The 13,875-nt window shown below is 42.4% G+C and overlaps 1 protein-coding gene and 1 long non-coding RNA gene across 2 annotated transcripts in view; one reads left to right on the forward strand and one right to left on the reverse strand.

Moving 5' to 3' along the window:
* Positions 1–13,875, reverse strand: part of UPK3B (uroplakin 3B) — a 165,022-nt gene that overhangs the window by 33,853 nt on the left and 117,294 nt on the right. The gene's annotated exons all lie outside the window — the stretch shown is intronic.
* The window catches only part of LOC141252800 (uncharacterized), a 139,412-nt gene continuing 127,097 nt past the window's right edge, over positions 1,561–13,875 (forward strand). Inside the window, exons 1-2 of the long non-coding RNA XR_012314115.1 lie at positions 1,561–1,670; positions 2,549–2,602. This is a non-coding gene — a long non-coding RNA (uncharacterized lncRNA). The remainder of the gene's footprint in view (positions 1,671–2,548; positions 2,603–13,875) is intronic.

The following is a 13,875-nucleotide window of genomic DNA, read 5'->3' on the forward strand; positions in this document are numbered from 1 at the left end:
ACGTCTTCCAACAAGCCTACAAGCTGCAGTAATCACTGCTCCACCAAACCGCTGCATGAACTGCTCTACCCTCATCTACTGTATCCTCACCAATCCCTTGTAGACTGTGAGCCCTCGCGGGTAGGGTCCTCTCTCCTCCTGTACCAGTCGCTGACTCATTTTGTTCACGATTATTGCAAGTGTTTTTGCTATGTAAACCCTCTTTTTCACATGTAAAGTACCATGGAATAAATGGCGCTATAATAATAAATATGGTGGCTGTCCTTTCCCACTATATGTCGTCTAGGATTTATCTTGATTGCAGTCTTAGTTTAATTTCTGATTCAGTGCATTAAATCCCCTGCAACGACACAGGCACTGACTGTTGTAAGATTTGTGGTAAAGTGCACGTCTTTTGTTTGATGCTTCTGATTAAGAGACAGGCGAATCAGGAGTGTGTGACTTCAACACAATCCCTCACCAAGACCGTTATGAACAATGCTGGTCTTGATGAATTAGAGCCTTTAAGTTGCTATTATTTCCAGCAACTGAACCCTTCAATTAGTTTTAGATATTGTCCAGGGACTCAATCAATGGACCAGACTGTGAACAAGAGATCTTGGGACCAGATGAGCCCCTAACTAAACCGCACATATTGTCAATGAAGGCTGGCGGGTTGTTTTATAGCTAAATTGGTACTTCCTCTGGAATGCTACATTATGTATTATGTATTTAAACCACTTTCCACAGTGCTATGGAACTTAAAGAATTTAAATCTTTAGTGCATTGCATGTCGTTACTTTAAAGGTAGTCTGTCTCCCCAAAAACTAAGAACATAGTCATATAGGGACTTATCTCTATAAAAAGCATACCTGTAGTGTACTTTTCAAAGAGTTTGAACTCCAGAAATATATGTAATTAGGGTGTACCCTTGATGTGACCAAGAGTTCAGTGCATCGTTGTGCCCCATCAATTAGCATGTCTTGCCGCCTTCCTGTAACTTGACTGACAGTGCTTGCTTGTGCACATGCCCTCTCTTCTGCAGCTGGAGGTCCAAACCTCTTCTGGTATTAATATTAGAACAAAAGCTGTGTGTTGGGAGCTTTATGGCATGGGTTTCCATGGCAGAGCATCTGCAAGCAAGCGTTACATCATCAAACACAATGGCAAGGGTCAGATGATGGATCACGCTTCACTATTTGGCAGTGTGATGGCCAAGTCTATGTTTGATAAATGCCAGAAAAATACTACAGATGGCACAATGCAATCAGACAGGTAAAGTTTATTGGAGCAGGTATAATGCTATGTTGCTGATCTGTAGGGGATGGCGCTATTTCCGGTGTAGGGAAATCGTAATGCTTTAGCATATAATAACATTTTAGCAATTGTCTGCTTTCAACTTTGTGAAAACAGTTTGGGGAAGGCTATTTTCTGTGCCAGCATGACTGTGCTCCTCTGCACAAAGCAAGGTCCATAAACGTATGGTTGGATGAGTTTGGTATGGAAGAACTTGACAGGCCAGCATGGAGCCCTGATCTCCACCCACACCTTTGGAATAGATTAGAACAAAATTTGCAAGCCAGAACCTTTCATACAACTTCAGTGACTGATCTCATAAATGATCTTCTGGATGAAGCACTGCACATTGTCTGATGTCTAGCAGCAGTAGTCGGTTGCCAAAGCAATGAGCTGTAAGCAAAAGTAAAATGTTAATATCTTTAAACTATATTACATACTATGATTAATTTGCATAGGTTAGCACTATAATGTGCACTTGTCTTCTTGCTATATATATAGGGAATTTTTCCTTTCCTTTGCATCCTATTTCCTTCCCCCTTTTTCCCTCCCAATAAAACTTTGCTTTCCTTCCTCCCACCATATCTCCTCCCCCTCTTACCTGGTTTATAATTTGTATTTTTGTTTATTTGTCTGTTAACATGTTAAAAAATCTTAATAGAAACATTTGAACAAAAATGGCTGAAAAATCTAATAAGCAAGTCAATTCCAAAAATTGCTTATATTTACAAGTACTATCCAACACTACACATTTAAGAAGATGGGACTAACTCTAAGTATTTTAAGCATTTAATCAAGGTAAATGGGGTCGTGCTGTGTCCCTTAAGGTATAGTAACTGTGACAAGCAATCTGAAAAAAATATAATTTGTTGGATTTTTTGTAGCTTGCATGTCCTGGTCGCAGTACTTTGCAACCCTATTAACCTGCATTATACTGCGATATAGCAGTGGCATAGCGCTATCTTTGGTTGCGCGACTTGTATCACAGCCAAAGTCACTGTGTAGCCTCAGCCTAAAATGGCCATAACTGTAATGATTTAATACTATGTTGAATAAGTATTAGAAAAAACAAATGGGTTAATTCTGCGCTGCCGTAGGACAAAGAATGACAGATGCCAATTGTGGTTGTCTTGCTGAAGAAGCTATATGTTTCGAAACGCGTTGACGAACAAACCACTTACAATTAGATTAGCATCCATCATTCTTTCTCCTACGGCAGTGCAGAAATAGCTCATTTGTTTTTTCCATTACTCATGCTTTTATCTCCTCGTAGGTCTGCAGCAGCCTCAAGCGTTTTCAGTAGTTGTGTGCACACAACCCAAACCAGGTGAGCGAAATTGCGCTATCTTTTCCAAATCTGTTTCCCAGATGAAACCCTATTTGCGCTTTGTCTTCTTCCAGCCTTTTTCTCTTGAACACTATATTGAAATCATAGGAAACACTGATGAACTTGCAATTAAGGTGCTTTACTTTTTACTAGTATATGAATAGGTAGTCAAACCTGTTTTACATGAAACCTACTTAATCTATCATCGCACAGCAATGTTAAATTGCAGGGAAAGGTTCACAGTGCTGCCACACCTTTTGCTGCTGATCTGTAACATAACTATTCCCAACGCTGATTAAGTAATATTAAATGGATTCTGAAAAGGCAAAAAGGAATCCTCTTTCCACTATGGTCTTCCTCCCATAAATGCGTGATGATATACACAGATATAGTTCATATTCATAGCTACTGTAACTGCCATGATAATCAGTGGTGCTCTGTTATTATACACAAAGTCACTGAAAGTCCCAAGTAATAGAAGAGGAAGGCAATCACCGCATCATGGAAAAATCTTCTTTATTACTTCATAGCAAGCAATAAAAATCAGGTGAGGAAAGTACAGGCAAACAACAGCAGGTTACAGCCAAGTTGAGTCTGCTGATACTTCTACAGGCTACATGGAACATTAATGGGATTGTCCACTACTAAACACTTTTCAAATTTAGGCCCATGAGGGTGCTAAAATAGAAGACAAAAGCATACTACCCCACTGGAGCACACGGCGCTTGCTTATTCCACTCTTCATCTGTCTTCTGGCTTTCTCTTCTGGCAGGGTACCTTCAGTTGACTGCAGCAGCTAATTAGTGGTCATTGATTGACTGCAGTGCTTACATTCCGTCTGAATAGGAAAATACTGTCTCCTTGCTCTTTCTGCCAGTTCAGACATAAAGTGATCACTGCTTGTAAGCAACGATCACCTGACGCCACCCGTTGAAAGATGAAGCCAGGAGTCAGCCAGGGATTCCAGCAGTTTTAGTAGTGGATCACCCCTTTACTGTTTTTCAGTAACATTTACTGTTGTCAGTGTGCTGATTAGAAATGAACAAATCGATTTGCAAGACCCTGGTCCAACGTCCATGTCAGTTTTCCATGGTCTCCAGACGGAAGTTCTGCAAACCGCCTGCCACTTCGTGACATTATCGGCGCCTCTTCTGATTGGTAAGCCTGCCGTGACATCATGCCTGCATCATAAGGCAATGATGACATCACACCAGGTCTACAAATCAGAAGAGGAGCAGAGCATTCAAGCATGTAGCAGGTGGTTTGCAGGTGTCCTGTCCAGCGGCCACGGTGTACTGATGTGGCAGCTGGATCAGGGTCCTATGAAATGACTCGATCATATCTAGATAGGATTCACTTTGTACTATGTTCTACAATGACTCACTATTCTTGGTTTCTACATACCGGTATATTAAAGGTTTTCTGGGTTAACGTAAATAAAGCTCAATCACTGTATAAATGAAGCTTTACTGCTAATATACTTTTCGTTTTACAGTAATTCTTCAGCTATTTGTTTGCTACCAATGAATAAATAGTACTATTGCGTACATTTGAGGATAGCAAACTCCTATATACTCAGTTCTCCTTTCAGCTTAGAAGTGGATACAATCATATAAGTGTTGGAATTCATCAGGTCAGTAGTATTGAAATCATTGCATCACCCTAATGAAAAGGTATAAAATCCATAGATTATAAAACATAAAAAAGGACCAAACCCAAATACTAGATTTACCCTTCTGCTTTACAAACTGGAGCAAGTATCTTTTGAATGGAAGAGCAGTCATTCTGTAATTTTAAGGCATGTTTCATATCATAATTTTGCTATTTTAAACAGCCTCACATTTTTATATTGTAAACAAAAATGTTATCCCCTTAGTGACTGAGCCAATTTTGAGCTTAATTACCAGGTCAAATGTTTGAAATCTGACCAGTGTCACTTTAAGTGGTAATAAATAAGGAACACTTCGAAGTCGACCGCAGCATTGCGGTGGCAAGGGGAGGTGATCGGTATACTCACCTCCTCTTCCGGCCTCCAGCGCTGTCTGCCGCGGCTTCCCGAGTGTTGCCATGACGACCCGATGTCGTCATGACAACATCCGGGTCACCAGACAGCAGGAAGATTGTTTGGATATTTCACAAATAAACGCAAGTGATATCGAAGAAATGTTACCACTATCATGAAGTACAATATGTCACGAAAAAACAATCTCAGAATCAGCGGGATCCGTTGAAGCGTTCCAGAGTAATTACCTCATAAAGTGACAGTGGTCAGAATTGTAAAAATTGGCCTGGTCATTAACGTGCAAACCACCCTCGGGGGTAAAGGGGTTAAACCAGTTAGTCATGCTGTATAAAACAATTAATAAATAACATTTTCCATATGTCTACTTTACATCTGAATTATTTTTCAAAAGTCATTTTATTTTGTTAGGATGTTAGAAGGGTTAAAAGTTTAGTAGAAATTTCTCATTTTTAAAATTTTTTTTTTTACCAAACCTGTTTCTTTAGGAACCTATACAGGTTTAAATGTACTGTGTGGGGCCTATATATTGTAAATTCCCCAAAAATGATGCCATTTTAACAACTACACCCCTCACATACTTCAAAACTGCTGTCAGGAATTTTTTTAACCCTTCAGGTGATACACAGGAATTAATGCAAAGTCGAATGAAAACATTTTTTTTATTTTTGCTATAAAATGTTGCATTAGCTCCAGTTTTTCCACTTTTACATGGAATAGCACAAAAATGGACCTCACAATTTGTTAGCTAGTTTCTTCTGACCATGCTGATATCTCACATGTGGCCAGAAACCTGAGGAGGGCACAGAAGGGAAGGAGCACCATTTGAATTTAGGAACACAAATTTGGCTGAAATACATTGTGGGCGCCATGTCGCATTTGCAGGGCCCCTAGGGCACCAAAACAGCAGAAAATCCCCACAAGTGACCCTATTTTGGAAACTACACCACTCAAGGATTTTATCCAGGGGTATAGTGAGCATTTTGAACTCACATGTAGTACACAGAAATTGGTAACATTACAGTTATATGAAAAAGTTTGGGCACCCCTATTAATCTTAAGCTTAATGTTTTATAAAAATTGGTGTTTTTGCAACAGCTATTTCAGTTTGATATATGTAATAACTGTTGGACACAGTAATGTTTCTGCCTTGAAATGAGGTTTATTGTACTAACAGAAAATGTGCAATCTGCATTCAAACAAAATTTGACAGGTGCATAAGTATGGGCACCCTTATCATTTTCTTGTTTTAAATACTCCTACCTACTTTTTACTGACTTACTAAAGCACTTTTTTTGGTTTTGTAACCTCATTGTGCTTTGAACTTCATAGCCAGGTGTATGCAATCATGAGAAAAGCTACTTAAAGTGGCCACTTGCAAGCTGTTCTCCTGTTTGAATCTCCTCTGAAGAGTGGCATCATGGGCTCCTCAAAACTACTGTCAAATGATCTGAAAACAAAGATTATTCAACATAGTTGTTCAGGGGAAGGATACAAAAAGCTGTCTCAGAGATTTAACCTGTCAGTTTCCACTGTGAGGAACATAGTAAGGAAATGGAAGAACACAGGGACAGTTCTTGTTAAGGCCAGAAGTGGCGGGCCAAGAAAAACATCAGAAAGGCAGAGAAGAAGAATGGTGAGATCAGTCAAGGACAATCCTCAGACCACCTCCAGAGAGCTGCAGCATCAACTTGCTGCAGATGGTGTCACTGTGCATCGGTCAACTATACAACGCACTTTGCACAAGGAGAAGCTGTATGGGTGAGTGATGCGAAAGAAGCCGTTTCTGCAAGCACGCCACAAACAGAGTCGGCTGAGGTATGCAAAAGCACATTTGAAGAAGCCAATTTCTTTTTGGAAGAAGGTCCTGTGGACTGATGAAACCGAGATTGAGTTGTTTGGTCATACAAAAAGGCGTTATGCATTGCGGCAAAAAAACACAGCATTCCAAGAAAAACACTTGCTACCCACAGTAAAATTTGGTGGAGGTTCCATCATGCTTTGGGGCTGTGTGGCCAATGCCGGCACCGGGAATCTTGTTAAAGTTGATGGACGCATGGATTCCACTCAGTATCAGCAGATTCTTGACAATAATGTTCAAGAATCAGTGATAAAGTTGAAGTTACGCAGGGGATGGATCTTTCAGCAAGACAATGATCCAAAACACCACTCCAAATCTACTCAGGCATTCATGCAGAGGAACAATTACAATGTTCTGGAATGGCCATCCCAGTCCCCAGACCTGAATATCATTGAACATCTGTGGGATCATTTGAAGAGGGCTGTCCATGCTCGGCGACCATCAAACTTAACTGAACTGGAATTGTTTTGTAAAGAGGAATGGTCAAAAAGACCTTCATCCAGGATCCAGGAACTCATTAAAAGCTACAGGAAGCGACTAGAGGCTGTTATTTTTGCAAAAGGAGGATCTACTAAATATTAATGTCACTTTTCTGGTGAGGTGCCCATACTTATGCACCTGTCAAATTTTGTTTGAATGCAGATTGCACATTTTCTGTTAGTACAATAAACCTCATTTCAAGGCAGAAACATTACTGTGTCCAACAGTTATTACATAGATCAAACTGAAATAGCTGTGGCAAAAACAACAATTTTTATAAAACATTAAGCTTAAGATTAATAGGGGTGCCCAAACTTTTTCATATAACTGTACGTCGTCATATTTAAAATTTTCATTCTTTTCAAGAAAATGTTGCTTTTGCAGGAGTGGAAGCTATTTTTTTTGCTATTTTTTGTAGTGGAAGTGCCGTCATTTTCTTTGTTACTAGATTTAGCATTGACTGAGCACTCCACCCCCATGCCGCAGGTGGTTTTAAATGCATCAGGATCTGACTTTCCCACACATAAGCAGACGGAGGTCTCTTAGAGAGGTATTCACATGGCTAGGTCCTGACATCGAGAAACGCCTTACCGCAGCTGTCAGGTACACATGAATTGGCCAATTTATGCGCTAAGATTTCTCATTTATTTTACAGCAGTAATGCTATTCATTTTTCATACTTCATATTTACATGCGCTAAAAAAAATTTTCACATTTTTTTTTCATTTATTTCTATTTTCTACAGCAGTTATGCTATTCATATTTCATATTTCATATCTATATACTCAGTGTTACAGTGTGCTACATATATATACACACACATATACATATGGTTCCTAGCAATGACTATACAGGAAGTGGGGAGAGCACCTTACAGTCACCGGAGGTCATTGGAGCGGAAGTCGCAGTGACTCGCCGGCACCGGCGCAGTAGATCCCTGAATACACTGCCCATAGAAGGGATGAAAAGATACGGATTGTGGAGGGAGTGCAGGCCGCAGGTGCGGGATTCCGGTGCCAGAACTGCAGGTCTCAGGACAGTGTGACATGCATGGGAGGGGGTGGTATTATAATGAAGAGAGGAGGTGGGGATTTCTTCCAGGCATACTACGCTCCAGAGCCTGGAAGGAATCATTAGCATAAAGAAATAAAATAAGATTTCTCAACAACAAGATTGCTAACATGAGGCATACAGGTAGGATTAGTTTAACATTTCTATCACCTGTATGCCCATATTAATAGGTTATACAGTTGAAACCAGAAGTTTACATACACTATATAAAAAGACACATATGCATGTTTTTCTCAATATCGGACATGAAATCAGAATAAATCTTTCCCGTTTTAGGTCAATTGGGATTACCATAATTTTTAATATTTGCGAAATGCCAGAATAATGAGAGAGAATGTTTTAAAGCATTTTTATTACTTACTGCAGTCAAAAGTTTACATACATTTCATTACTATTTGGTACCATTGCCCTTAAACTGAATGACTTGGGTCAAACGTTTGGGATACCCTTCCACAATCTTCTCACAATAGTTGGTCGGAATTTGGAATTTGGGCGCATTCTTCCTGACAAAACTGGTGTAGCTGCTCCAGGTCTGTAGGTCGCCTTGCTCGCACCTGCCTTTTCAGCTTTGCCCATAAATTTTCAATAGGATTGAGATCAGGGCTTAGTGATGGCCACTCCAAAACATTGACTTTGTTATCCTTTACTCCATTCTGACTTGGTAATAATATGTTCCTGCGCTCTGGGCCTTATTGACCAGGTATGTATCAATACGCCCCGGCGATCGTGCCTGCACAGAGGCTGCGGGCGCGATCGCTGCCGGGTGTCAGCTGATTCTCACAGCTGACACCTGGTAATATGTGCCTGGAGCAGTCCCACACGGCACATTAAACCACAAAATGCTGCATTTCCGGAGCAAGCAGAGGTAAGAACGCCCCTCTTACCTTGGATTGGTGTCCCTGCGCTGTGTGCACAGGGTTCTGATCATTGCCATGATGACCCAATGTCGTCATGATGACATCTGGGTCACCAGGCATCAGGAAGTTAGATAGATCGTGCTCAGTGCACGATCTATCTAACTTGTGCCAGTGCAGAGCTGACAGCCTGCATAGCACAGAGATGCTGCTGCATCCCTATGCTATGCAAGCAATCAGCCTGCAAAAAATGAAAGTCCCATAGTGGAACGAAATGTAAAAGTGAAAAAAAAGTGTTAGAAAGTGAAAAAAATTAGAAATGTAAACATATTTGGTATCGCCGCGTCCTGAACGACCTGACCTATAAAACTATCCCACTAGTTAGCCCCTTTAGTGGACACGGTAAAAAAAAAAGAAAACTAAGCAAAAAACGAGGCTTTATCATCATACCACCAAACAAAAAATGGAATAAAACGCGATCAAAAAGACGAATGTAAATAAAGATGGTACAGCTGAAAACTTCATCTTGTCAAAAAACAAGCCACCATAAAGCTCCATCAGCCAAAAAAAAAAAAAGTTATAGCTCTCAGAATAAAGCGATGCAAAAAAAAATTTTTTTTCTATAACATAGTTTTTTATTGTGTAAAAGCGCCAAAACATAAAAAAACTATATAAATGTAGTATCGCTGTACTGACCCGAAGAATAAAGCTGCCTTATCAATTCTCCTCCTCCTCCCTGTCCTCAGGCCATCCATGCTGAACAGACGTTATGACAGTTGTGCAGGTAGTACCGTCTATGGCACAGGAAACTAGCTCCTATTCTTCCTCCTCCTCTTACTCATTGTCACCCAATCCACGTTGGGATGAGATGACGCTGGGCTGTGTGTAATCACCCTGTATGGTTCCTTGCTCCATCTCATCATGCTCCGCCTGCAATGCATCCTCTTTAATTGTGAGCAGAGAGCATTTCAGAAGACAGAGAAGCGGGATGGTGACACTAATTATGGCGCCATCGCCGCTCACCATCTTGGTGGAGTCCTCAAAGTTTTGGAGGATGGTACATATGTCTGATATCTATGCCCACTCCAGAGGTCTTATATGTGGAGTCTGACCTGAATACCAACGACCTTGTTGATGCTGGTAGTCAACAACTGCCCTCTTCTGCTCACAAATCCTTCCCAACATCTGCAATGTAGAGTTCCAATGCGTGGGAACATCGCAGATCAGTCGGTGAGCTGGAAGCTGCAAATGCTGCTGAAGCACGGCAAGGGTGGCAGAAGCTGTAGCTGACTATCTAAAATGGGCACAAAGACTGCGTACTTTGACAAGCAGATCCGAGAGATCCGGGTAGGTTTTGAGAAACTGCTGAACCACGAGGTTAAGCACATGGGCCAGGCATGGTACGTGTGTGAGCTCCCCTCACCTCAGAGCTGCCACCACATTCCGGCCATTGTCACACATGACCATGCATGGCTGTAGGTTCATCGGTGTCAGCCACCAATCTGCCTGCTGTTTCAGAGCTGTCCACAACTCTTCAGCATTGTGCGGTTTGTCACCTAAGCATATTAGCTTCAGCACGGCCTGTTGCCGCTTGGCCGAGGCAGTGATGTAGTGCTTACAGCTTGCGACTTATGTGGTCATTTCAGAGATGGAGGCTGAAGAGGAGGAGGTGGAGGTGCAGGAGCTGTAGAATGTGGGGGCAACCCTGACTGACCCAGGGCCCACAATCCTCGGCATCGGGAGGATGTGTTCCATCCCAAGGTCCGACTGGGTCCCGGCTTCCACTATATTAACCCAGTGTGCTGTCAGCGAGATATACCGCCCCTGCCCACAAGCACTTGTCCACGTGTCCATGGTTAGGTGGACTTTCCCAGTAACTGCATTGTTGAGGGCACATTTAATGTTGTGGGACACGTGCTAGTGTAATGCGGGGACGGTACAAAGGAAGAAATAGTGGCAGCTGGGGACAGAGGGACGGCCACCGCCATCAGGTTGTGAAAAGCTTCTGTCTCGACGAGCCTAAAAGACAATATTTCAAGTGCAAGCATTCACGAAATGTGTGAATTTAGTAGTGTGGCCTGTGGGGTGTTGGCTGCGTATTGTGCTTGCGTTCCAAGGACTGTGGTAGGGGCAACTGAACGGTACGCTGGGACAAGGACGTGGACGTGCTTGCTGATGGTGCTAGTTGAGAGTGTGCAACGACAGGTGCAGGGCAGGAGGCATCTTTGCATGCACCATGGACAGGGAATTGGTGTGCACGCACAACAGAGGAACAAGCAGTGGTATCACTCGCAGACACTGTTGCTGGACCCTGGGGTTCGGCCCACTTAGTCGAGTGCTTTGCTGCCATGTGCCTAATCATGCTGGTGGTGGTCAGGCTGCTAGTTTCGCTACCCCTGCTGATGCTGGCCTGGCAGGTGGTGCAAATGGCCTTTTTGGGGTTATCTGTAGAGTCTTTAAAAAATAAATAGACTTGGGAAGACCTAACAGTTGTACTGGCAACTTCCGTCGTGTTGGCATTACGAGGTACGCTTTCCCGCCTTGTGTCTGCGGCCTCCACGCTGCTTCTTCCTGCCTGTTGTGGTGCTACGCCTTCCTACCCTTGTGTGCTGCTGTCCTCGCTCTGTATGTCCCACTGCCACTGTTTGGATCAGTTACTATATCATCCACCACCTCGTCTTCCACTTCCGCACCCTGGTCCTCCTACTGACTTTCTGGCAATTGTGTCTCATCATCATCATCATCCACCTCTTGCGACAGTAATTGAACTTTATCACCGTCGCCTTCATGTGACCGTGGCTGCTCCAATAGTTGGGCATCGCTATATGCGTTCTCCTCTTGACTCGCTTGTAGCTGGCCGGACGAGAGGCCCGAATTTCAAATGGAAAAGTGAACAGCTCTTCTGAGTGTCCAAGTATGGGATAAGTTGTCTCCGGGCACTCTGCATGGTGGGAGGAAGGAGGATCAGGGTGAGGAATATGCGGTCCAGACTCACGGCTACTGAGACTTGACTGTGGAAGACAGGCTGGTGGTGGCTAAGTGACTGGAAGCATTATCTGCTATCCAACCAATAACCTTTTGACACTGCTCTGTGTTCAATAATGGTGTTCTGCAGTCCCCTAGTAATTGGGACAGGAAGGTCGAGCAACAAGATGAGGGTGTTTGTTGTGGCACAATTTCAGCTTGCCTACGGCCACATCCTCGGCCTCTGCATGCATCATCACCATCACGTCCAGTTCCCTGTCCCTTGCCTTGCGCCTTGCCCATTTTTAATGGAGGACAATATTTTCCACGTTCACGAGAAATGGATGATTTTGGAACGCAGTTATATGTGATACGTCTGACAGAGAACCACCACAATTTTAAATAGCAGGCCTGGAATTTGCTAATAATTTCCTTTACAGACACCTAGTGTGAATAGCTTGACCGACACACTGTAACGAAATGAAAATGAAAGAAATGTCTGATTTTGGAACACTCTTATAAGTCTTATGTCTGACAGAAAACCACGGTTTTAAATAGCAGGCCTGTTATTTGCTAATACTATCCTTCACAGACACCTAGTGTGAATAGCTTGACCGACATACTGCAACGGAATGAAAATGGAAGAAATGTCTGATTTTGGAACACTCTTATAGGTGATAAGTCTGACAGAGAACCACGGTTTTAAATAGTAGGCCTGTAATTTAGTAATATTATTCTACACAGAGACCTAGTGTGAATAGCTTCCATGACACACTGCAATGGAATGAAAATGGAAGAAATGTATGATTTTTGAACAGTCTTACAGGTGATATATCTGACAGAGAACCACGGTTTTAAATAGTAGGCCTGTAATTTACTAACAGGGTTGGACTGGGGTGTCTGGGGCCCACAGGGGGAATTGATTCTAGGGGCCCACCTACAGGTATATGCAAATATCTGTTATCCGCTATCCCTGTTATAGTGGAGCATTGACTGGCGGCTCCTGCAGATCTACTGTGCGACACTATAACTGGGATGTACAATTACTGTAGTTTGCATTAAAGGGGTTCTTTGGTTAAAACAAGTTACCACCGATCCATGGGCTACACAGGATAGGTGATCACTTATTGATCATTTGGCTCCGAACATTGGAAAACGCACCTATCGGAAGAATGGGGAAGTTTTATTCCTGACAGGACACTTATCCCCATTTTAAAATGTGGTCGCATCTCCCATGCAGCGCCAGTCTAATGGGGAGTAAAGCTCCACATTCTGCCAATTGTGCGCCAGCAGTCAGACCCCCACCAATCAATATTATCACTGATCCTGTGGAGAGGTGATTACTTGTTTTCACTGGAGAACCCCTGTAAGTGCATCTCTGCAGCTCTGGTCCAAGTATTTAATCTCTAAGGCCACGGCGCTACTATCAGTATTCGGTCAGTATTTTTTCTCAGGAGTGGGAGCCAAAACCAGGTGAGGAACAATCAGAGAAAGGGTATAATAGACACAATTGCACCAATTCTGCATTTATCACCCACTCCTTGTTTTGGCAGCCACTCCTGAGAAAAAATACTGACCAAATACTGATGGTGGGGCTGTGGCCTAATGGAAAAAAATCTTTTCGGAGTTAATATCAGCGAGAACAAAATGACCGTCATACACAACACAGTCCACTATATCAACACCAATAATACCACATACAAAAGGGACAAATATCGCCACACCATGACTAGATCACATATTACCACCACATAGTGACCGAATAATACCACATACAAGGAACAAATACGGCCACACCATGACCAGACCACATATTACCACCCCAAAGTGACCAAATACTACAATACTGATCATGATTACAAACCACAATACTAACAACACTGTTATTACCACCAGCGACATTATACACAGGAGCTCTGTATATAGTGTATAGGTAATACAGTGATTACCAGTGACATACACAGGAGCTCTGTATATACTATATACACACGTGGTCAAAATTGTTGGTACCCCTCGTTTAATG

Source organism: Phyllobates terribilis, unplaced genomic scaffold, assembly GCF_046119375.1.
Source record: "Phyllobates terribilis strain yellow unplaced genomic scaffold, ASM4611937v1 Scaffold_2__4_contigs__length_985480577, whole genome shotgun sequence".
Lineage (NCBI taxonomy): Eukaryota > Metazoa > Chordata > Amphibia > Anura > Dendrobatidae > Phyllobates > Phyllobates terribilis.